The sequence below is a fragment of the Natrix helvetica genome (assembly GCF_964273705.1).
Source record: "Natrix helvetica genome assembly, chromosome: 1".
NCBI classification, from domain to species: domain Eukaryota; kingdom Metazoa; phylum Chordata; class Lepidosauria; order Squamata; family Natricidae; genus Natrix; species Natrix helvetica.
The window spans coordinates 228,176,674-228,202,794 of record NC_138548.1 but is presented as its reverse complement, the minus strand read 5'-3'; the positions used below and the strand labels follow the sequence as shown (position 1 = coordinate 228,202,794).

Below are 26,121 nucleotides of genomic sequence, written 5' to 3'. Positions count from 1 at the left end.
TAGCTAATATGGCCAGGCTAAATGCCACTGCATCTACAAGACTGGACAAAGTTCTTTCACAAATTGGCTTCTAATATTGAGTTTCCTAGAGCTGAACTCTAGAACTGGCTGGGGAATTCTGGGAGTTGAAGTCCAGACTTCTAAAAGTGGCTACGGTTGAGAAACACTGCTCTAGTGATTCCAAAGGTCGGCTGAAAGAGAAGAGTTTCAACTTCTCATTTCAAAGTGCAGCTTTCAAGGGAGAATCTTATCTAAAACAAGCATTTGGGTATAGGCCTACAGTTTCAAGGATTTTTTTTTTTTAGGTTAAACAGTCCTCTACTACCCAATTAAACCCAAAATTTTGATTGCTGAGACATTTGTTAGGTGACTTTTGCCCCATTTTACAACCTTTCATGCCACAGTTCTTAAGCGAAGCACATTCGTAACACAGATGTGAAGTAAACCTTACTTAACACCACTGACTTTGCTTGACAGAAGGTTGCAAAAGATAGTCACATGACCCCAGGATACTGCAACCCTCATACGTATCGTGTTTCCCCGAAAATAAGGCAGGGTTTATTTTCTTTTGACCCCTGAAATAAGAGCTTGGGCTTATTTTCAGGGAAGTCTTATTATTTTTGAGGTGCAGGAGGCCCCTTAACCTCAGCCCGCAGATCAGCTGATCCAGAGAGGGCCAGAAGTTCTGTCTCGGTTTCTGGCACACTCTAACGTCGCTGGGCCTGCCACTCTTTTTGCGGCTGCCACTAGGAGAAGGGGCGTGGTAGCTAGGGTTTGTGCGAATGGCCTCCGCGAGGTCGTTCCACATGTATGGCAGGTGCATGTGGGGCACATGGAGCATGTTACCCCTCCCCAGGAATTGGTGAGGACCGGCTGTGCATGCATTTAAATATTTTAGGGGAGAGCTTATTTGGGGGGGTAGGGCTTACCGTATTTTTCTGAGTATAAGACGCACCTTTTTCCCTCAAAAAAAAAAAAAGACTGAAAATCTGGGTGCGTCTTATACACTGAATATAGCATTTTTGCCTCCTGAAACCCCATCCCCTTCACCAGAATGGCTGTGCATAGCTTTAGGAGGGCTTCAGAGAGCTCCTGGGGGCTGGGGAAGGCAGAAATGAGCAAAACCCAGGCCATTTGTTGCTCAATTTTGCCCCCACCCAGCCCCCAGGAGCAATCTATAAGCTTCCTAAAGGCTATCCATGCCCATTTTTGCTCATTCCACCCCCCCTCCCCCTAGGAGCAATCCTCCTAAAGGTTATTCATGCCTTTGGGGGGGGGGGAACGGGCCTGTTTCTGTGAAAAACGGGCTGGTTTTGGGAGGTTTGCAGAGTGCAAAAACTTTTTTTAAATTTGCCTCTTCAAAACCTTAGTGCGTCTTATAATCCGAAAAATAGTGTATTTTAGTGCATGCGCTCAAAAGCCCAATTGGGTTTATTATCCAGTGAGGCCTTATTTGGGGGAAAACAGGGTACAGTTGTCAAGTGTCCGATGAAATGACCATGGGAATCCTGCAACTATTGTAAGTGTGAAAAACAGTCATAAGTCACTTTTTTCAGTGCCGCGGTAACTCTGAATGGACACTAAACTATTGTAAGTCAAGGACTGCCTGTATTATTTGAGAGGACGAGGGAATACAATGGCCTACAAGAAGCAAAGTAATCAGGATGGAGATCCCAAAGACTTCAGATATTCAGAAATACACCTTTTGTAGCAACTTAGCTTGCGTTCTGTCAAATGAAAATATAGGAGGGTGTTTTGAAAAACAATGCCCATGTTTAAAATTCAGCATAGGCTGCCATTTGGGCAAAATGTTACTTAGTCATCTGTTCTGTCCTAAAAATTATAAGTTATCTTCAATTGTATTTGCGAGTTTCTCTCTTCACAGATTCTTTATTCTCAAATAAAGAGCAAAGACAGAGAGGAAGAGGAAGAAAGAAACTGTGGATGGATGGTGCATTCAGCCTAAAGTTTTGTAAGCATTGACTTCAATTGGAACTGTACTGAGTTCAATTGGAAATATATGTATGAATTTACACCAAGAGTAAATTCTCTTAAAATTCTTTAGAACTTAAAAGGGAATTTGTGGAAAAGGGTCAACCTAGAGTTCCATATGATTCAGTATGTGATAAATGATTAGATAGATAGATAGATAGATAGATAGATAGATAGATAGATAGATAGATAGATAGATAGATAGAGATATAGATATAGATATAGATATAGATATAGATATAGATAGATGATAGATGATATGATATAATATATATGATATGGTGTAGCCATACAATGTTTCAAAACTCTTTATAAATCAAATTTTCCCCCAGTCCTTGAGCTTGGATAGGTGACAAGTCTCTTTCGTGATTTTACATGTTAATCTGAAAGTTCATCTATTCAAGATAGACACTGCTCTTTCTTCTCTCTCTTTTTTTGGTTATAAATTGCTTCATGTTGTTTTAAGATTGTAAGTGGTCCAAAGTTTATATATGCCTTATAAATTTGACAAGTAAATAAACTTTCCTAATAACTGGGTGGCTATTATAAATCTAATGAAAGGGGAGGAGGAAGGGGAGGAGTGTTGAAGGAGCCTAAAATACACACAACTTAGCCTATAATTAATTTCATTGCATCTTAACTTCGGGTGGAACATACTCCCTAATCTCTATTTTAAAATCCAATGTATGCTTCTTCTTGTTCATTAATCAATCAATGTAACAGTGATTCAAGCTACATATAAAGGTCTGGTTTAAAAAACAAGTGTTAGCCTTCTCATGAGCTAAGTCAACTCTTTCCTTGCCCCAATTTTTCTCCAATAAAGTAGAAGCATATATTTTGCAGCCAGTTCGTTACAGAATTATGCCATTAAGGTTGCCAAATCAAAGTTTCATAAAGTAACAGACACAATGGAGCTGGGTTCCACTGAAATAAGAAACATCTTTTATTACATGTCCAACAGAGATCTGAAGTCCTGGAATAAAGACGTCCTCTTTAAAATGTCGGCCAAATGCTAGCTATTGTAAAAGCCAACGAGATAATAATTCTCGAAGCTCTTTCCATGCAAAAGCCATTTTTATTGCAGTTCTGGAGCCAGGAGCTGTGACTTGTCTAAGATCTCCGCATATTGTCAAGATTCCAAGGGAGGCCTAAACTCCCCTCCCTCTCGAGGGAGCCATTTCGAGCCTTGTGACTTTTTTTTTCTTTCTCCAAATAACTGCACTGTTTTTATTTTTCTAAAAATCTGAACTTTGCACAAAAATACTCAAGGGTAGCCCAAAGGCTTTTTTAAAAAAAATGGAAGAAAAAGAGGAGGGGGGATAGGGAAAGAGAAGTAAATGCAAAGGGAGGGAGGGAAGGAAGGAGGGAAGGAAGGAAGGAAAGAAGGAAGGAAAGAAAGAAAGAAGAAAGAAGAAAGGAGGGAAGGAAGGAGGGAAGGAAGAAAAAAGGAAAGGAAGGAAAGAAAGAAGAAAGAAAGAAAGAAAGAAAGAAAGAAAGAAAGAAAGAAAGAAAGAAAGAAAGAAGGAGGGAGGGAAGCAAGGAAGAAAAAAGGAAGGAAGGAAGAAAAAAAGGAAGATTGTTTTCAAGATTCTAAAAGTTCCAAAATACTGCAACCCTCCTCCCCCAACTCTTTGACGCTACATGTAGAATAGGCGTATTCGGTTTTAATAAACCCAAATCTAAAGAAAGTTCCATTTTCTTCCCCTTTGTGCATTCTGACAGTCCTTTCTGTCCCTTCCCTCAAAGAGGAAAGCGGGTGAACAAGACATATTACAGGAAGGAGAAACTACCTTTTTCCTTCAGGGTTCATCAATCTCCCCCTGAAAATGGCAACCCCTTCCCAAAACTGTTCATCTGCCATCTGATTCAGGCCTCCTTTTCAGAGCTCAGCTGATTATGAGAAGAATATGGCTAGAGGAAGGGGAAAGAGGAGGAGCGGGGAAGGGAGGGGGGGGAGAATTAACTTTCCCGGCCTGATCAACCTCTGCAAAAACTCCAGAATTCTTGATGGGGTTATTGGAGAAAGGGGCAGAGGAAGGCTGTCAGCTTCGCACGAGGCTTGGAGGGCCGAGTTCCCAATCGTGCCACCAAAGCTTGCCTCGATAATGTTACAGAAAGCGGGAGGGAGTTTCTGGGAGGGTAGGAAGGTTGCTCATTTAGTGGAGATGAAAGCCTCACAAGAGGCTCGGGAATGGTGCAATTTGATGGATGGGCTGAGGATTGCTTCAAAGCCGTAGGGAAAGGAGCAGGGAGCCAAGAGGAGGAAGATCTGATAAAGACCCGAGAAGAGGGCCCTTCCTTGCCTGCCTCTAACCGCAGAAGGAACGTGCCCTGATAACTATTTCTTTTCATATCACGTCCCCTCCACCTTGCTTTCCTCCCAGCCTTCAGCAAGGCAATTTAAGGCTGTCTTGAGCTGTTCCATTTCCAAAGTAGTATTTCCCCCCCCCCTCCTATAACACAATTTTGGCCGCGGGTGCAATTTAGCATGCTTCATTGATGATGCGGCTGCTAATGTGGTGAAGAACAGGGTCTGTCCAGCTGTTGGCCACTATAGGCTGCTGTGGACATAGGCCTGCCTTTCCCGTTGCTGGGAAATGCCTTCCGTGGCCTTTTTGGCTGAGGGGGGAGGCTTTCTGAACTCTTGTGGAGCTTTGTCAAGAGTGAAATGTTCTTTTGCAATAATGCTAGATCTGCTTTTTAAACATGGGGTTGGCATCTCCAGAACATGGATCCTGAGAGATAGATAGCCCTTTGCGGCACAGAAAGCCAATTTAAGCTAGGAAATGGAACCAAGTTTTTAACCTGTGAAAATAATGTTATTTCGGGTTTTCAGCTGCTTCAGTTAGCAAGAGGTTCTCCTTCTTCAATCTGCATTTGATTATGTTGACAGTACCAGCTCTATCTTGCCTGCTTCATTACAGCTCCTTGGTGGTCCATGGGATCCTTCCAGGTGGTGCTATGATCCATGAGGTCAGACCAGGATTTGTTACTAACAGCCCTATTCCCTTACAGCAGGGGGTCTCCAAATTTGGCAACTTTAAGACTTGTAGACTTCAACACCCAGAATTCCTCCGTCAGCCATGCTGAGGATAGAGTTGGTGTTATCATTTCCTTCCTTCCTTCCTTCCTTCCTTCCTTCCTTCCTTCCTTCCTTCCTTCCTTCCTTCCTTCCTTCCTTCCTCTTACCCTCCCCCCCCATCCCCTTAATCCATCTGTTGGACTACTTTGGGGCATGGATTTAATGCACAAGACCACTAGATATCTGTTCAGAAAATTTGTAACTGGCACATCACATGTATGGCACTTCCATGACAGAAACCTCTAGTTGGGCAACTAAACACTATTCCAGCCACCATATTAAGGAGAGTGATTGGTGGCAAGAAGGGAAGCCAAGCTGGGGGGATCCTTAATTTATTCCTAATAAAATAGTAGTGTCAATTACTGGCATCATTAGTATGGCAGAATAACTATTGGTGATTGGGGAGCAAAAATGATGTCAGCCTACTTTTCTATTGGCTACAGAGCGGACAGCGACAGCCCATTAATGTAATCAGGTGGCTAGAAAATAGACCGAAAGAATAGTCACATTTGGGCTTCCAAAATCTGTCCAGTCACTAGAGGACAGTAAAGAGGTACAAACAACTCAGTGCTGCCCTCTGCTGGGCTGTAGAGATTTTGAATGGTTGCAACCCAAATTGGGTTTCCCAATCAAAGAAAGGTAAATGAAAAGAAAGACTTTGAGATTAGTGTGCAGAAGAGATGGTAAATGAAGGAAAGAATGACCCAATGAGTAGATAATGAATCAGATAAAGAACAAAAGTTCAAAGAGTTTGGAAATGTAGACCAGGAGGCCAAAGCTTGGTAAATATAGTGCGGCTGTGTTCATAACAATTCCCGTATAATTATAGCAATAGTGGCTTTTACGGCCACTGGAGCACTGTGACCTAACAATCTTAAAGGGAGCAATAAGAAACCAAAAATAGTAGAGAGATGGATTTCAGAAGCAGATACGATCCTTCCAATCTACCCACTTCTAGGTCTCATGCTCTCCTAATTATGAAAACAGGCACCGGAGCGGCTTAAGCTAACCTTGGCGCTCCTTGTTTTCAGAAGAATATAAACTGTGCAGGGATGGATGCAAGGGCTGCATCTTATCATCTGGCTCTGGAAGCATTTAGTCATAGCAAGAGGAGATTTTTCATTGCCTCCAAGATTTCCCGTAAGCCTCCAGACATTAGGAGAAAATTGGCAAGGCTGGAATCATCTCTGGAGGCACTTAAAAACAAAGGAAGGTGGCCGCAAATCCGCAAAAGCCAACATTCTTCTCAGATGATCCAAGCGCACTCGGAGAGGATGATGAGCTAGAGTTTCAATGATTCCTTTGGATCATTTGAAGTATTATGTTTAAAATCGTGATCGGAAACTTGTACTTTCTGACCTAACGAAAGGATTACACCTGAGCAAGTAGAAGACTGAGGACATCTCCAAAAGGGGTCACTTGTGTAGCAACCTTCTCTTCCTCACTTTTAAGTTCAAGTCCTACCTCTTCTTCAGGGGTGGTATGCACAATTTAGTGGGGAAAATATGCCAGTTTAAAATTGGGTGTCCCTATTCCCTTATTCTACCATATTAAAGATGCTGGTGAACAGTGCTGTCCTTGGGGGAAGAGGTGAAGCTAAGAAAAGGACTGGTGTATTCCCCTTACTTGGTTTTCCTCCCACCAATATCTATCGGTAGAAAAACATTTTTTTTAAAAAATTCCCCCCTCCAACACGGTCCCTTGTGTCTGTATCTTGGGCACTCTGCACCCAATCTGTAGTTACAGCTGTTTGCTGTGTCCTGTGATCAGGTCTCTGTGGTTCACGTTGTTTTTGCTGAAAACCGACATTAATTTTCAGTTTTAAGCAAAAATAGCCCCTAGCAAACAATGGGTTTGCTTTATGACTGCAGCATTCACTTAACAACCGCCACAAAAAAAGGTTGCCAAAAGAGGTCGGGTTACATGGTGACCTGCTTTATGACCGTCATGACTTGCAACCATAATGGCAGTCTCCATTACGGTTGTAAGCCAAGGACTACTTATATGGGCTGGGGTGGGTTTAAGAAGCCTTTTTAAATTTGCAGATTTATTTGCAATTACCTAAAACATGAAAGGTGATATGGAAAGGTACAGAGTGAGTTGTCTCATTGCGTCTTCCCAGTGTAACTACTGCTTTGCACCTCTTTTGTGTCCAAGCGTGGGTCAAGTACTAAACTTATGTTGGAAATATTTTGGTGGATAAGGAAAAGGCCTTCACCTCCCCTACCAACAGAAATGACATGCTGGCAGCAAACAGTCGAGCCCAGGTCTGACTTTGGGGCAGGTGGACACTATAAGTACTGAACATGGAGAACAGTTAGGTCAGAATGAACAGGACAATGGATCCAATTGTGACTAACACACATTCAGTAACAGCCATCCAGAGGTAGTATTCAGCCGGTTCGGGGCGGTTCACCCGAACCAGTAGCGGAAATCACGGATGGGTCCGCTCACATACACCATCTCTATGCTGTCCAATTTAGGCATATTTTTGAGGCCGGACGAATGCTTGGAAGGTGCATGCGCAAGCAAAGGGCATGTGTGGAAGGCGTGTGTGCGCTTGCAAAATGGGCCCGTGCATGCAAAGGAGGCCCGTGTGGTGAACCGGTGGTAACAAAATGTGAAACCCACTGCTGCAGCCATCCCCAGGGCACCTTGTGCTGCCAAAGCCAAAATGAAGTGGACCAAATCCCCATTGCCCCTAGCCAAAGGGATCATAAATAATTACAGTGCACTGTATAAACAACCATTAAAAGTGCAGCTGCACTTATGCTACTCCCTGGTTAGTACAATAGTTGTTAGGCCTCTTGTGCAAGTCCAAAAAAGTTCATGAAAATATCTTTTTTAAAAGAAAAAAGCAGAACAAGTACAGGTACCATAATCTCCAAGTTATAACCACAATTGGGCCCGAAATTTAGGTTGTTCAGTGAGAAATTTGTTAAGTGAGGTTTGCTCCATTTTATGACTTTTCTGGCCAAATTTGTTAAGTGAATCACTGCAGTTGTTAAATTAGTAATACGGTTGTTAAGTGAATCTGGCTTCCCCATTGACTTTGCTTGTCAGAAAGTCGCAAAAGGGGATCACGTGACCCCGGGACGGTGCAAAATTCATAAATATAAGTCAGCTGTCAAGCAGCCAAATATAAATCATGTGACCATGGGTACAACGGTCATTAAGTCTGAAAACCTTTTTCATTGCCGTTGTAACTTCGAACTATCATTAAGCGAAAGGTTCTAAGTCGAGGACTACCTGTAAAAACATGCCATTTCCTCTTCCCCATCCCTTGTCAGCTGAAGCTGCAGACACCAGGAACTGTTCTGCAGAGTGACAGAATTAGCAACATGGATTCTGACAGCAGGTCTCTCTTTCTCAGTTTAAATGGGTATTCTGAGCAGTGAGCACAGGACACTTTCAAGACTTAAGAGTATTTTTTGGAGTGTAAAATGCACCTTTCCCCCCCCCCCCCCAAAAGAGTGAAAATCTGGGTGCGTCTTAATACAGCATTTTTGGCCTCCTGAAACCCTGCCCCCTTCACCAAAATGGACGTGCAGAGGGTTTGGGAGGCCTGCAAAGTGCTCCTGGGGGCTAGGGAGGGCAAAAACGAGCAAAAATCAGGGGGTGTGTTTTGCCCCCCCCTTTCAGACCCCAGGAGCACTATACAAGGCTCCTAAAGGCTATGCATGCCCCCCCTTTTTTTGCAGAAAAATGGGCTGTTTTTGCGAAAAATGGGCCAATTTTTGCTCCTTTTTGCCCCCACCCCAGCCCCCAAGAGCACTTTGCAGGCCTCTCAAACTCTCTGCATGTCCCGTTTTTCACAAAAAATGAGGTGTGCAGAGGGATTGGAAGGTCTGCAGAGTGCAAAAACTTTTTATAAAAAATTTACTTCTTCAAAATCTTGACGCATCTTATACTCCGAAAAATATGGTATATAACACTCTACCTGTCTTTCACAAGAGCAGGAGTCTGGGGTTTAAACCCAGATCTAGTGGTCTTTCTTAAAGTGAGCCAAACCTGTATTTGGCTTCACCCACGGATTATGCAAAGCCCAAGCCGTCAGAGAAGAGTGGTGAGTGGCAAGAGGGGAGGACGAGACTCCACACTAGATTAAAATAGTCAAGAGGAGCTGGGCCCTGCTATCAACCACCGAATTTATTCTTTGATTCCTTCCTTCCTTCCTTCCTTCCTTCCTTCCTTCCTTCCTTCCTTCCTTCCTTCCTTCCTTCCTTCCTTCCTTCCGCTTTTATGCCACTAAGTTTCGGTAGGCTCCAGCCAGATTACAAACTGCCAACATTTTGGATGAAAGATATCAAATTGCTTCGGAGCTTTCTAACACAGCAAGAAAGTACCACCCACAAGCAAACCAGACTGTAACCACAGGCGAAATTGGGCTGGGAAAACAGGGAAAATACTACTTTCAACCTGGAACATTTGAAGCTGCCTTTGCCAGACTACAGACAAGGCAAAGATAATGTGATGAGAATATGGAAGGAGGAGGTAGTTATCAGGGTGTGCTGTGCCATGGTTAGACACAAGTGAGGAAGAGATCGAAGATTTCTAAAGCAAAGGCTTGTGCCAATAAATGCTGCTTTAGCCCTTTTGCACAGTACAGCAGGGATGTCCAAGCTTGGCAATTAAGACTTGTGGATTTCAACTCCCAAAATTCCCCAGCAAGCACTGACAGCCTCCCCCCACCCCAAAAAAAAAAAACCCTGAGAAGTAAGATGCGAATTTAATAAAGTCCCATCTAAAGGCCAGAAAATCAAAACCCAACCAAACTAAATAGGATTATAGCAAGGGTGAAATGCTACCGGTTCTGGTAGTAACAAATACTTCTGGTTCCCTGAACCAGTAGTAAAAAATGCTTTTAAAAAGTAAAAAAAAAGGTTCCCACTATTGTGTGTCACAGCTGATTGTCACAGCTGATGAAATTTTTTTTAAAGCATTTTTTATTACCTATTCAGCCAGTAATGGTAGTAAAAAAATGCTTTAAAAGGTTTTTTTAAAAAAGGTTCCAACTATCAGCTGTTTGACAATCAGCTGTGCTGGGTGATGTGAATCTTTTTTTCTTTTTTTATGTTTTTAAAAGCATTTTAACTACTTACTAGCCCTAACCATGACTCTGTGAGATTCCTGCTTGTTGCAGGGGCCATTCTGTGTGATCCAGCTGCTTCTGCGTTGTGTAGGAGTTAGTTGTGTAGGAGTCAGTTGTATAGCTTTTGTTTTAATTTTGTGTGAAGTGTGATGGTTGGTTTTTGAGCTCTCTGTGAGGTTCCTGCTTGTGGCAGGGGCCATTTTGTGTGAAGTCCAGCTGCTGTTGCATTGTGTGTGATTCAGTTGTGTAGCTTTTGCGTTATTTTTGTGTAAGGTGTGAAGGTTGGTTTTTGAGCTCACCCTGTCACATGACCATGACCACCAAGCCACGCCCACCAAGCCATGCCCACAGAACCGGTAGGGAAAATTTTTAGATTTCACCACTGGGAACATCCAGAAAGGCCCAGTCGGGGTGGTATGACACAGCTTCATTAACTAGTTGTTTCAATTCAGTCAACCAGCTAGAAAGCTAGAATAACCCATCCTGGACTCTCCCGTCGATACCATGGAGAATGACTGTGATCATCTTTTATGAATGTTCAAGCCACCCACCCTCTCCTTCCTAAGAGCCCCCTTGTGGTGGCACCTGCTTGTGTAAAGTTTTGCCTATCTAACCAGGATAAGTTGAGAGAGTCATTCATTTGCCCTCTCCCCCACCGAGCGAGAGGCTTTACTTGTTTTAGGCCTTATCACAGGTAAAAAGATTCCGCCTGCTATGTTGGCTGGCCAAATATTTACCCCTTCTTGCAGAATGCTGAAAATGTCACCTTTACTGCAGAATGAAATTTCAGAGGCTTTACATTGGCAGGAGGCAGCGAGACGGGAAAAGGGAACAAATTAGCCCATCCTGTAAAAGGCCAATTTTGGGGGAGGGGAGGGGGGGAATCAGTTGCCTTTCCTGGCTACTGACTTTCCTCAACCACAGCCCTTTATTGGAAGGGGGGGGGGTGTTTAAAGAGTAACAAAAACAGGATCAAATGTAGAAGACAAAGTAAAAGAAAACCTCCTTGATGGAATGGCATCAAAACGTCTGAAGCGACAGTCACTTTGAGCACAACTACAATGCTACTACCTCAAGATAAACCAGGAGGAACAGTGAAAGGGGAAGCGGGATTGCTGCCACGCAGCATTTAATCAAGCTTGTGCCAGCTGTGAATTGTCAAGCCAAATGCAGCCTAATTAATATATTGTGGTTTTGCCCCTACGGGATCAACATATGTGTTTGCGAGGAACAAAGAAAGGGGGTGAATTTAAATCTCAGACAAGCTTCAGGCAGCAAAAATACTTGGATACGAAACATTTGCTTAGATGGGAGAAGGAAACAATGGTGAACATGTGTAGACATACCCGCTTGACCAAGTGGGTGATCAGAGAGATGGGTGGAATAGCCATCCTCATGGAAGCAAGTAAAAAAAACCGTGTGGCGGCATCATCAACCCAACATAAACTTAGCCACAACAACATGCTATCAACAGCAATTGACAGCAACCGAGTGTCGCCTCGTACAGGTTATGACCACAACTGAGCCCAATATTTGTGTTGTTAAGCAAGACAGAGGTTTGCCTCATTTTATGACTTTTCTTGCTACAATCGCTAAGTGAGTCACTTATAGTTATGTGAATCTCGCTTTCTCACGGACTTTCACAACAGGTGATCCCATGACACACACACACACACACACACACAGGACAGTGTAACTGTCATAAATACATGCCAGTTCCTAAGCACCCAAAATTTGATCACATGACCATGGGGATGAAACAATGGTCGTAAGCGTGAAAAAGTCACCTTTTATCCTTGTCAATTTGAGCGGTCACTAAAAGAATGATGGTAACTCGAGGAATACCTGCATCAAAGGCATGTAGGGAAAATGGAATTCAAACCGGACTAATTCATAATAAATTTCTCCCTTGGGACATCACCCAACTGAATCATTTTCTTACCAGATGGGTGATAAATAAATTTAATTAATAAATAAAATAAATAAATTATCCTGCCCAGGAACTGCCTGCTGTATAATATTAAAATTTATCCGAAAAAAATTAAACTAAAATGGTAACATCATCAATCAGTAGCTCTAACATCACAAATATTAAGTTGAAGAGGATTATAATTCTAAGGCTACACAACATACCAAACAACTGAGTTGTTGTTGCCCAAAGTTTAACCGTGATGGAGGGAAATTCCACAATGAGGGAGCCATCCTTAGAAAGTAACCACGTCACTGGGACCACAAACAGGACATAACCCTATCGTGCCCAAAGCCTATTTTCAACCACACAAGAGAAACATTAATTTATTGAAGGCTTTTTACACTGATCCTGAAGCACTGGATTAGGGATGGCAATTCGTACCATAACCCGTGAGCGCAGTTGAGAAAAGTGCTGTTATCTTGCAAAAAAAAAAAAAAAAACCCAGGAAGTCCCTCAGCAAGGAACCCCCCACTTATACACAAAGACATCTTTCATCCCATCAACTGCCAGAAAAAATACTGCTCTTGAGACCCATTTCTATAACGATACTATATTTTGGCACAAACGCAAGAAAAGGCATGGGGCTGTCCTCGAAGACCACCCAGAAACGTCAATGGATATAATCTGGCCCAGAATGCAGCAGCACACATGGTATTGGTAGTTCTCGATTTATGACAGTCACTTAGCAACCATTCAAAGTTTCGACAGACCTCCCCAAGGCTACTTACAACTCAGAATCAAAATTCAGGCAGCCGTTCCTTCCTGGGGTCACATGATTACATTTGGGGACTCGGCAACCAGCTCGCATTTGTAACTGTATGCAGAGAGTCCTGCAATCATGTGACTGTGTTTTAACGTTCTTTTTTGCTGGAAACTTGGTGTTTATTTCCAGTTTTGGGCAAAACAAACCCTCCCATGAATTCATTTAACAACTGTGGTGATTCACTTAATGTCCTGTTTAACAAGCAGCATGACTTACGACTGTATTTTCCAGGCTCAATTGTAGTTGTAAGTTGAGCACTACTTGTAATGGAGGTCCCCCAGGTTTGCCCATGTAACACTTCTGTTGTGCGAACTGCACTGGCTTCCGGTTTCTTTTCAGGTGCAATTCAAAGTGCTAGTTGTCACCTCCAAAGCCCTATACAGCACAGGGCCAGGCGATCTTACAGGACCATCTTTCCCTAAGGACATCTACCCATCCTACCTGATGAGATAGGACGGGCATCTTTTTACAATACAATAGTAGAGTTGGAAGGGACCTTGGAGGTCTTCTAGTCCAACCCCCTGCCTAGGCAGGAAACCCTATACCGTTTCAGACAAATAGCTATCCAACATCTTCTTAAAGACTTCGAGTGTTGGGGCATTCACAACTTCTGGAGGCAAGCTGTTCCAGAAGTTGTGAGTTTTAATTGCCTCCCCTAAATTATTGCCATCTGATGGGAGCTAGGAAGCAGGGCATCCCAGAATCCTCTGCCCCCTAAAGTTTGGCAGACCCCCTGCCCTTCTAGCCCTCCATAAAGTTTTAAAGATCTGGCACTTCCCCCAAGCGCTGGGATAAGATTGGATAATTGCACATTACAAGTTTGACTAGGCGCCAGTTTTTTTTAAAAAAAATGTGTTTCGTTTTTATAGCTTTAATAGGGCTTTGATGCTCTTTTAACTTTTGATTGGGAGCCGCCCAGATTTGGTTATAAGATTGGCAGCTTTATAATTGTTTTAAATAAATAACAAAGTAAAATGTGATACATGCAGGTAATTTTTTTTTTGCCAGTTCTATACCAACATGAAAGAACAGACTTAGCAATTGCTCAGATGAATCATTAATACTGTGGGTGCTGAATTAGGCGCCTTAAAAACATAGGACAGTTCACAAGCAGCCTTTTCTTACCATATTTAAAGTTTCCCAGATCTGTAATCCCAACCTTTTACACCTAGTGACAACCAGTTTGATATAGCAGTTAAGGCACTTGTCTAGAAACTGGGAGAGTGAGAGTTCTAGTCTTGCCTTAGGCAGGAGGCCAGCTGAGTGATCCTAGGCCAGACACTTTCTCTCAGTCCCAGGAAGCAGGCATGGGCAAACCACTTCCAAAAAACCTCGCCGTAAAAATTGCAGGGACGTGTCAAGGCAGTTGCCAAGCATCAACACGGATTCGAAGACACCAATAAATAAATACAAAATTTTCACCTAATGTACTAAAATGCATGATTCACAAAAGGCTCATTTCAATTTTTCCACACTAGCAACCGCCCTAAAATACCACAAAGGCTATAAAAGCCTGTAGAGATTCTGAGTCATCCAAGTCATGGTTGTCCTAAAGGTGTTTTTTTTCAGGAGGCAACTGGATGATTGGATGACTTAGAATCCCTACAGACTTTTAGCTATGCCAGGGGTCGGCAACTTTAAACACTCAAAGAGCCACAAAAGTCCTAACCGGAAGCCCCCCATTCAATTCTGGAGCCGACCGGAAGCCTGGTTTCCCCACCATAGAGTCTCTTCCTAGTGCGGAATCCTTTTTCCTCTACCTGTCCTAACCTAAAGCCCTATCAATTGTGGAGCTTGCCATAGAATCTCCTCCTGGTGCGCCCTGCTTCCCCCTGCCTAACCAGAAGCTCTCAAAACTGTGGTGCCGAATGGCGACAGGGAGCCACAGCAGAGGGGTGAAACAGTCACATGCGGCTCCGGAGGCGCAGATTGCTGACCTCTGAGCTATACAATTTGGTTTTGAACATCCTTTGACTGGTGTGGGGGTGGGAATGGATTTCCAGAGGAAAAATTGTAGACTACAGGAACCAGGAGTGCTACTCAGGTGACTCTGAGGACACAGATAGACCTCCAAGTGCTTCAATGGCCCTCTAAAAAGATATACCGTATTTTTCGGACTATAAAACGCACCATGATTTTGAAGAGGTAAATTAAAAAAAAGGGTTTTGGCACTCTGCAGGCCTCCCAAACCCTCTGCATGCCTCGTTTTTTGCAAAAAAAAAAAAAGGGGGGGGGGATGCAGAGCTTTGGGAGGCTTGTAGTGTGTTGCGAGGGGGGGCAAAAATGAGCAAAAAATGGTCTATTTTTCACAAAAATGACTTTTTTTGCAAAAAAGGGGCATGCAGAGACTTTAGGAGGCTTGTACGGTGCTCCTGGGGCTGGGGGGGAGCAAAAACGGCTTTTTTGCTTTTTTTTTGCCCTCCCCAGCCCTCAGGAGCACTTTGCAAGCCTCCCAAACCCTCTGCACGTCCATTTTTGCAAAGGGGGTGGGGTTTCGGTAGGCCAAAAATGCTGTATTGTGTATAAGACGCACCCAGATTTTCACCCTCTTTTTTGAGGGAAAAAGATGCATCTTATACTCCAAAAAATACGGTAGATGACCAGCTGTCTGCAAGCAGTATAAATCCTTCCATTTCCCACCATCCAATCAAGAGCTGAAGAAGCTTCTTGAATGAGAAGCAAAATGTCTTCAAAAGAAAAAAAACAAGAAAGTCCAGCTGCCTCCTGAAGAAAAAAAAAAAGCACCTTTACGACATAAATGCTCAAATTCAGTTTTACACACACACACACACACACGTGTACAATCATTTGTATGTTTGGGGGAGAAGGCTATACTTCCACTCAATGCAAACTCTGAATTCAAAATCAAATGGAATGGGGCAACCAGAGGCAGTTTCTAATTCATTCGAAGGAGGACAGAAATATTTAACTTGCCCTGTCCCTGATTCAAAATCTTCCATAGATTTTGCATGTCTCACTTGGTGGAAAGACTAACACATTAAAAGGGGTACACGGGTTCATTCATAACAGAGAGGCTTTCCTAGAACATAGAAAAATAACAACCTCAATATGTTGGGTGAAAACAAAACATAGCTGTATACACACAAACACACTCACACACACACACAGGCACTTAAAAATGATAAAGGCAAGCAACTAAAAAAACAAACAACTTTCTGGAAGAATCCTCAGGAATCAAGCCCAAAGTAAGAGAACATTTGATTGTTTAATTAACACATCCCTGTATCAATTGATTGAAATAGGATTTGTACAGGTAGTCCTCAAGTTACAACCATTCATTTAGTGACAGTTCAAAGTTACAACAGTCCTGAAAAAAGTGACTTACGACCATTGTTCACACACACAATCATTGCAGCATCTCAATGATTAAAATTAGGAGGCTTGGCAATTGCTTTATTTTTATGACGGTTGCAGTGTCCCGGGGTCATGGGATCCCCTTTTGCGACCTTCTGACAAGCAAAGTCAAGGGGGAAGCCACATTCACTTAACAAACCTGTTACTAACTTAACAACTGCAACCGTCCACTTAACGACTGCGGCAGGAAAAATTGCAAACTGAGGCAATGCTCAATAATTGCCTCACTTAGCCACAGACATTTTGGAGTCAGTTGTGGTCGTAACTCGAGGATTACCTGTACCTGCAATATTCTGGGTTCCTTAACAATTTCATTCTGACCGTAAGAAAGAAAGAAAATTGTTTCTTTACTTTTTTTTTTTTGGTCTTCCTAGATTTGATTTCCCAAATAATGTTCAAGAGCCAGGGAGAAACCTTCTCCAGGATCCTGGGAAGTAGCGTGAGCCAAGATGGCTTGCGCTGCTTCCCAGGATAAGGAAATTAGTTGGAGAAGCCCTGCACAGCCCTCCTATATCTCTATAAATGAAGGCTTCCAATACTTCCAAACAAGGCAATGTTTTTAAAAAATGGCTTTTTAATGTCCAAATCATTAGTACCTTCTGCTGGCATGCAAGATGTCACACCCTAAAGGCTAAAATCTCCCCACCGTTCCATTGGGTATTTGTTCCTAAGTAAAAATGTGGGGCTTTTTTTCTGAGTGCAAACAAGTTTTGCAATTCTGCAGAGAACCTCGGCCTATGCCTTCCATTAGTCAGTCTCTAGTAATTGATGGACACAGCCAAGCAGAAGCCTTCCAACCAAGTTACTCAAAGGCTCTGAAACTGGGGTGGGTGGGTGAGGGAGATAATAGGATCACAAGGTTATTTATCTATCTAGATTTTCATTCCAATGGCATCCCAAGGACTGGGGAGGGGGGGGAGGGGGTAGAGCAACAATACTGCCTTATCTCCCCCAAAGAAGGAATCCTTTGTTGTTCCAAGATGGGCAGGATCCTTAATTTGTGATAGAGAAAACAAGGGATTAACTTGAGCATTGGTTTAACAAGTCAAACAACAACAATATGTTTGTGAACAAGGCAGCTAGGCCCTGGGGCAATCTCCTTCTGGGTTAGGCCTGGGATAGTCAGCCTGACCCAGAGGTCAGAGAGATTCTATGCAGCAATGACTTCATTGCCATTGTTTTATGGGTCGTTTTATGGCCTTATAAACTGCCTCCCCCTTCTGCTTCTGCGCGGCACTGCCAAAAATCACTAGCTGACACCCAATCTTTGGGGGTTCCCAAACTGAACAGACTCCTCTTGCTCAAGACAGAATTTCATTCTCTTCATTATTTCATAATATATGACATAACATAGTCATAAATATAACTATCACTAAGTATTGTATCTTGATGAATGTATTCTATTTAATTTTTCTTTACATACACTAAGAGCATATGCACCAAAGACAAATTCCTTGTGCGTTCAATCACACTTTCTATTCTAATTCTATTCCCAGGCAATGTATTAGGACAGAAAGTCCAAACTCCTTCAGTCATTCTTGTTCAGTCTGCAAGAAGACGCCTTCTAATAAAAATGAATGGGTGAATTCAGGCGCCAGAGAATGAATCCAGAAGACCCTGCCAAAGGGCTGGCCAACCCATAATACCGTCCTGGAAGGATCCTTCGCACATCCCCAAGCAGTTTGCAAACGTGTGTACCTGCCCACACGGGAAGCACAATCCTCCCATTCACACATCGTAGGTTTCCTGCAGAAGAACACGGGTTGAACATTTGTTCAGCTACAAGCAAACATGACTGTCAGCTAAAACATGGAACGGGGCCTGGAGTACTTTGATAGGTTTGCTTTGGCACGTTCCCCCCATGTCAGCTTGTTAGCTTAAAAAAGAGAAGTCACATCAATCTTTTTTCTTTCTTTCTGTTTTTGCCCAAACATTTACAGGAAGGATGCACAATTCAAACACTGCCGGTAAGAACACATACTGTAGAACAGGAACAGATAACCTCGCACACGTCAAAATTTGAAAGTGCCTGCAGAAGCAGCGTGCAAATCCTGGAACTCCCACTGGGCAATTTCCCAGTTTACCAAAGAGAAGGTTAGGTTACGTTTCGAATACAAATATTTAAACCATTCCTAGGAAATCTGCACAAGGCAAAATATCAGAGCGAATCTTCAAACAGAATGACGTGTCTATTTAAAGGACAGTAAAACCCCTGAAGTATTCATTGAAAATGGAGGAGACAAGCAATGAAATCTATACTCAAAAGCAGATGCCTGCTCTTTCCAAACAGAACTCTGTGTTTCTCTCCTGAAGTTATTGCGTTTGTCTGCTTTAAGCAATCTCTCTCCTCCTCCCACCAGAACCTGGGAAGAGTCTTAAGGAAAAAAGGGAATTGCAAGACTAGAATTCCAGGAGGCAGAGACAGAGCAGAAACCAGATTCTTGCCGGAGTTCCTGCTTTTTCTTACAGACCCCATGAAACCCCCTAAGATAAACTCCCCTTTTGCTTAAAAAAAAAAAGCAAACTGTCCTAACTGACTAGAAGCTGGAAAATGATGGAGAAACTTCTAAAATAAGGAACATGACTTCAATTAAGGGGCAATCGTTAAGCTAAAGAACATGACGATCTTGTGTTGACTTTTTACATTATTGAATTGGAGGTAAGAAACGCTTGGACCTCTTTTGCGTTTGGATGGGAGGCCACAGGGAAATCCCTGGGCCATAGGCCAGACTGTTAAAGTCATAAAGCTTCCCAGAAGAAGGTGGTGGCAAATCCCTTCCATATTCTCGCTACGAGAACTACAGAGATGCCTGAATGAATTCACTGCGATGAGATTTTATGAATCATTCATGTTCTTGCGAGAACAAGTAAAGATGCATGAATGAACTCACTAGGAGACTTTATTAATTGTAAAATAGCATTCCCTGGTTTTATTGGGACACAATTTCTTGATCTAAAAAGAGAAGCACATGAACATACACAGTTTATCGCTCCAAATGAATTGGATGTCTCCCACCCCTTTTAGGTTTTCTTCCCTTTTGCTGCAGGACTACTAGCAGCTTCATTTAATGTAGGGGGGGGAGGTTAAAGAATAGTTTGTGTGACATGGCGCAAGGAAAAAGTAGACTACTCTGTGGCTAGTATCTCTGGAGTTTCTTCAAAGAAAAGAATACAAGCACAACTGCAATATAACAAAAGGCTACTGAAAGAAAACTGAAAGCATGCTTACTTTAAACACTTTCCTATTAAAATCCAAAGGGCTGAGATCAGGGAATATTATCAACCAAAGACAAGCATCCAAATGAAATACTTTATGCATCATTATTAATCTTCTGGAGTTTCCAGCTAATATGTGAATTGAACTCATACTATTGTTGAAAAACGTTTGCCCTTTTGGTTTTCCCCAAAGTACTTTGAGGCTATCAAGAGTTTTACCAGTATTAATATCCAGGGGATTTACAGCGCAACTCTATCCACCCTGTTTCTTATGGAAATGCTGCAGTGTAAATGCAGCCTATCGGCTTCAGAGAAGCACACAAAGGATGGCAGTCATAGGACCTAAGACCAGAGAATTATCTAGGAGTCCTTCTAAAGTCTTTCCACCCTTCTCATGTGTAGACATTTTAGGAATGCATTCTTAACCAAGGACTTTGCATTCACATCGCTTTTGATCGATCTCACGTACTCTTTCTCGAAACAAATCAATTTCAGCATATGAGGGAACACCTTCTAACATGTTTGGAATCCAATCTAGTACAAATTTACATTTAATTTTAATAAATACTCCAGGACACGTCACTGTGTGCTAGATCATGCCATCATACTTTTGACGGGCGTTGGCCTAGTAGGAGGACTTTCAAGATCTCCTTCCTTCCATAGCTGCGCTAAGGGCCTATGCTCAAGAAATGCTGCTCCTAAGAGAATTTAAGTAGAAAATTCAGTGATAATTAGACATAAGTGCCCCCAAAGGATGGCATTTCCTCTCTTCTTCCATTGAGCTCACACATCTACTTCATGTTAGGGTTAAGTGACAAAACTAACCCAGAAAAAGATAATGGGAACTTTAATTTTCCTACTGAGTACCTAAAATGCAAAGGCTGGAGAACAGGGATGGAAATTAAGTTTCCTGCACAATAAGATGCATCCTTGGGTAGGCCATAGAGGAGGATAATAAACAGAAACACATTAAAAATGGTTTGATTTGCTTCTCAAGGTAAACAGATTTTCCTTTAGTCAGATTTACTATATGATGGAAAATATTTAGATTTGAAAATAAGGTATGTTTGCCTCCATGGAAAATGTGTCTATTAAATAATTAAGGTTTGCTAGATTATATAGAATATGAATATACACACAAACACACATAAAAATAAAGCAAATTTCTTGCTCTGGCACTGATCTGGTTTAGACCTAGAAAAGTAGGATTTTTATTTAAATAAACATAACTACTATTTATTAGCTACCCAGGGCAATTAATAAGTTAATATGGGATTTTAAAAGATAAATAAAATAGTAATATATATGTTTTTAATATATTAAGTGTATCCCTTTAGAACAGGAAAAAAGCTAGCAAAGTAACATTAAAAGTAAAGTCAAATCACATTTACCATGCAATTCTACCAAAGGGGGGGGGGGGTTACTAAAAAAAAGAGTGACATTGAAGTCTGAACACTTATTCTAGCAGTCTCATGGATAGAATCGGATTAAGAGTTTCTTTCTCGGGAATACACCACAGACGTCTGATCCTATGCCTGTGAAATTTAAATTAGATCTCAAATTTGCAGAGCAGAATTCATTCCCAAATAAAACGACATAGGATTGCACCATGCATACTTCTTTACAGAAAAAGCTGGTCTGACATAGTTATTAAGAGTATATCTAAGAAAATAGAACAAGGCCCAAACGGACACCAGAAACTCTTAATGCATTCGCTAGCAAATGGATCAGTTCTCACAGAATACACTTGGATTTCCAGTTTGCTGGAATGTACAGTCACAGTTGCAGGTAATGAAGTAACACTGCCTAAAATCTATTTGAATTTTTGTGTATGAAAATTTTTACAATAGAAATATCAATGGTTCTGTTTCTTTGTAGAAATCATTTTGAAAAATATAGCAGCAATGCAAAATAACAAAACTGAAGCCTTTTGAAAAATAACGAACGGTATTAAAATTGTTCATATTAGTTTGGCTTTTACACCTTTGATATATTTCCATTAGCGAAATGTTAAATTCCAAACTATGGATTTAAATTTAGCACCATGGTCCTAAATGAACAATCACTTATAAATGTAAAAGAAGATATAGACATATATAATGAAAGCAGAGTTGTCTCTTCATCTTGGTCTTAACTGAGATCTTGGTTGACATCTTTGGACCATAAAAGGTAAAATATTCCCCACCTCCCAGCTGGCTTTCAAAGTTTTTGTGCACTAATTAACTGTATTTATATTTATTTATATTTATATTCCTAGTTAATACTAATGCCCCTTTAAACCTGTGTTGAACTACCGGTAGGCCCTCTTTTAATAATAGTTTTAATTGATGTTTACCAATATGTATGATCATGGCAAATAAATGGTTATGTTTTAGTGGATGGAGAGAGAGTTTATTTTATTAATGAAATGGGGTGTAGGCTGCAAATGGAATATATTAGGCAGATAGATCGTGGTTGTTATATAGTCTGAACGAAAGTGTACAAAGCTGTGCTTTTCATTCTCTGTAAAGAAATTCTAAAATGAAAAGTTGTCAAACCATTTAAAAATCCATCACCAGAAAGATTTACACACTGGTGAACACTATAATGTGGTTTAATTCTTATGGGGATATAGGACATTGTTACCATAAGGCTCACATTATTTATGGAAAGAATCATTTATGTATTTACTTATATCTTCCCCCCAGGTATTAACATTTGGATAAACTTTTAAAAGCCAGAGTCTTACATACAATTACTTAGAAATAATTTGTACTAAAGTCACTAGATTTATTACTGAGTATGTGTATGCTGAAATTATACAGCCATTATTTTTTCTTCTTTACCAAGAATTCTGCTTATAAAGCTTTTTTTATTTAAAGGCTTTCCACAGTGTGACATGTATGTAAAATCAAATACCTTATATTATTCAGAATACAATATATTTAGTGTTTTCCCTCAGAATTGTGTCATTTCTATAAACCAATCACAGCTGTTAGGAATACTGACCCTATATTTTCAAAAGCTGCCGCATCGCTTGATAAATAACTTTTTAAAAAGCATTCCTACAAACAATATGACAATCACTAATACTTATACTATTTCCAGTTACGATGATCATTTTTTTTCTTAGAAAAAAACTGCATTTCCTTTCTAAGGTAAAGAACATAAAGGGGAAAAAGGGAAAATAAATATTGGCACTCTTTGACTTAAGGTCCCCGAACCAGACACGGTTACAATGACTTGCAAATTTGGGAGTCATGAAAATACATTTCATGTGAACATGGGAAAAGGAAAGGATGGAAAACTTCAATTCAAGCACATTCAAAGTAGTAATTCGCCAATATTATTCGGTTGCATTTGATATTATTTCCCACAGATCTAAATTTTAAAACCAATATTGGAATCCGTACTTATTCATCTGTTTAATTTTTTAAAAAAATGTCAGTAACATTCTGCACGTTTGAAATAGCTATGAAGGCCTATGGCAATTTAACAACCCAGAGAAAAATTAATTTCTGCTAGAAACCTGGGACTGTTCGCCAGGAAAAGTTAAGCACGTGCTTCCACTATAAGGGATGCGACCTTCCAGGGCTCCATTTGGACTGGATCGAGGGATCGATACCGCCTGGTGCTTCATTTCGTAGGGGAAAATTTCAAATCGCAGTGGGTGGGTGTTCGCGGGTGAGGCAGGGCGACGTGTGGAAGGACAACCGCCTTCCTTTAAAGCTTATACCCCGAGACGAGAGGAATTATTTCACCGACCCCAGACCCTTGTTTTGACCCTTCCCCGCACCCTGACAATAGAAAGCCCTTTTCGGGGGCTGCCTCGCCCGCGTCCGTCCTCCTCTCTCATCAGGGTAAGCGCCCAACCGCACCGCAAAGTTAAGAGCCGAGAACTGGGACTTTGTAGGCCAGTTGAATGCAGAAACTTCTCATCTCGCCCGCAAAGACCCAGCCCCAAACTCCCAGCTGCTCGTCCGGAGAAAACCTGGCCGAGGCTTCCAAAGAAACCGTTGCTTCTTTACAATAATCGGAGGGAAGAGGGTTGAAGAGGGGGAGACGCACCCGTACAATCGGGGATCCAGCGATCCTTTTCAGCAGCTCCTTTTTAATGCCGTCGTTCCATTTTTAGACCCCGTTTTGGGGTTTTAAAAGCCCCAAGTGCACCTTATAAACTGCCCACTAGCTTCTTGCCCTTTCAGGAAACGAGCCTTGGAGGGGGGGGCGGGGAAGGAGAGAGAAAAGGAAAGAATTATGCTGACCCGGGTGGATCTCCCAACGGGGGAAGGGAGGGGAGGATCTGCAGGAACGTGTTGGAAAAGCAGCTTCGGGTCTACCCGGGGGAAGCTACGCACGCCACCCGACTGCTTGGCAAAAAAGAGCTTGCCCTGCCCATCGCACGACCATCGAACGGCTCCCCGGGAAAAGATGTCCGCGTGGAGAGCTCGATCGAACCCACCCGAGATTGATTCCCCCACCTCCACCCCGCAAAAAAACAACAACCCGGGGATTTAAAGGGTCCCCGATTCACGCCAGCCCGTGAGCACGCTGAAACTGACAAGAGCCTGGGCAAAGGAGCTCCGAGCACACGCCTGCGTAGTCGGCCGGTGGCTCTTTTTCCCCTCCCTGCTTACCTTCTGTCAAACGTGGGGGACAGCCAGCAGCCCTGGCGCGTTCCTGTGGATTTAACTTGCTCGTCCTGGCCAGGTCTTCTTGAGTTACACCGGACGGCACAAAAACGAGGAGGTATGGCAGGCACTGGGGGGGGGAGGGGGGAGGCTCCCGCCCCTCGGGAAAAAACTATAGCTAGCTTCGTGGAAAAGGCTCGCTGGCCACATTTTTTGAAAAAAGGGAGCGGCGGCGGTAGGGGGGCGACCGGCCGGACCCCCGGAAAGTCAGCCACGAAGGGGGCGGAATTCCAATCGCAGGGAGAAGGCAGACAGAGAGAGAGAGAGAGAGAGAGAGAGAGAAGCACACGCGCGCACAACGCCCTGGCGGAAAAGGAGCGCCCTGGATCCGCGTGGAGCTGCGATTCCACGCCCCGCAAAAGCCACGGCGGGAGTCCCACGCCGCTGTCACCGAGCGCGCGTGTCGTCTTAAGTTGGCAGCAAGTATCCCTCGAAAGTTTTCGCCGCGCAAAAAAGAAAAAGGAAAAAAAAAGAGCAGCCCCCACGTGTTAGGCGATAGATCCAGAAGCGCTGGGCTGGGCTGGGCTGGGCTGGGCGAGAGGAGTAGCGGCGGCGGCGGCGACACCACGAGCACCAGCAGCCGCCGCCCAGGAAGGAGAAGCGCGCCTCTAGCCGGTTCCCTCCGCTCTTCTCCTTCTCCGGGCTGTTTAAGGAAGCACCCTCGTCCCCACCCACTAAAGTTAGACCGCTCCGATGGTGCAATTTTTCGCTTGGCAGATTTACAGGGTTGAGCGCCACCATCCAAAATAATGGACCGCCTTCCCACCCACCCCCAAATATATATATTTATAATAAGGCTGGAGCCTCTCGCAAGCCTCCGCTTTGGCATTTCGGCCCGATCTTGACATGGCCGTTGGCTTTCCCGATGGTCTCTCTCTCTCTCCCTCTCTCTCCCCACCCCGCGTCCCGCCGCCCATATGCCGCCCCTCTCCCGCCGCTACCAGCTGAGCATTCAGAACAGGGCTCTGTTTTCTTTCTTCCTACCTTGCAGGCGCAAGCGAGGAGGAAGACGGCCCCCTAGTGGTTGTAGCCGGTTGTCCATAAAGAGCCAGACGATTAAATGTCTCACTGCGCCCCCCCTTCGATCTCCTCCCCGCGGCAAAACCCAAGCTACGCGGCGGGCGCCGTTTATGCTCAGTGCTGTAAAGGGAAGCCAAGCGTGGCGACGACCGTGCAAGTTTACCGTCGGTTCTCCCCTCCTGGCGCGATCATCTTGGGCGATTGCCCCGATGGTGCCCGTCGTCGTTCCTTCCTTCTCCGCTCCTTGCAAGGGAGCCTCGCGGTTGCCTTCTGCTGAGTCAGAGCCGCGCTGCTTCGAACTCGGGGGACCGTGACAGGTAGCGAATTTCCGGCAGCTTCGCGGCTTTTCCAAGGAGAGGCCCGAGCCAAGAATGACTTGGATTAGGAGGCAAACCCCAAAGACGCGTCGGCCGGGGCTCCCAGGAGCTCGCTCGCTCGTTTCCTTGTCGGCACACGCAAAACGCAGGGCATGAGCAATCGTTCCCCCCCCCCCCCCAGCTAAATTAGCTAGACAACATTTCCCATAATCCACCCTGTGAGGCCCAGACAAGTCATGCCGCCGGCTCTTTGGCCTTCAGCTTCTTTAGGGCCAGCCTTACCTTTTGGGTGCCTTGGATTAGATCCCCTAGTCGGCTGTGAGTTGTAATACAACATAGCCAGTTTGGCAAATACACCTTTGCTTAGGAGGCCAATTTGTTAAATATGTGTAAAGGTAAAGGTTCCCCTTGCACATGTGCTAGTCGTTCCCAACTCTAGGGGGCGATGCTCTTGTTTCAAAGCCGAACAGCCAACGCTGTCCAAAGACGTCTCTGTGGTCATGTGGCCGGCATGACTAAACGCCAAAGGCGCACTTCCTACCAAAGGTGGTCTCTATTTTTCTACTTGAATTATTTATATGCTTTCAAACTGATAGGTTGGCAGAAGTTGGGGCAAGTAACG

General features: G+C 43.2%; 1 long non-coding RNA gene across 1 annotated transcript in view; it reads right to left on the bottom strand.

Annotated features, from left to right (window-relative positions):
• LOC309382583 overlaps positions 1 to 25,021 on the bottom strand; it is a 69,248-nt gene extending 44,227 nt beyond the window's left edge. Inside the window, exon 1 of the long non-coding RNA XR_014173681.1 lies at positions 24,109 to 25,021. This is a non-coding gene — a long non-coding RNA (uncharacterized lncRNA). The remainder of the gene's footprint in view (positions 1 to 24,108) is intronic.
• Positions 25,022 to 26,121: the final 1,100 nt, after the last annotated feature.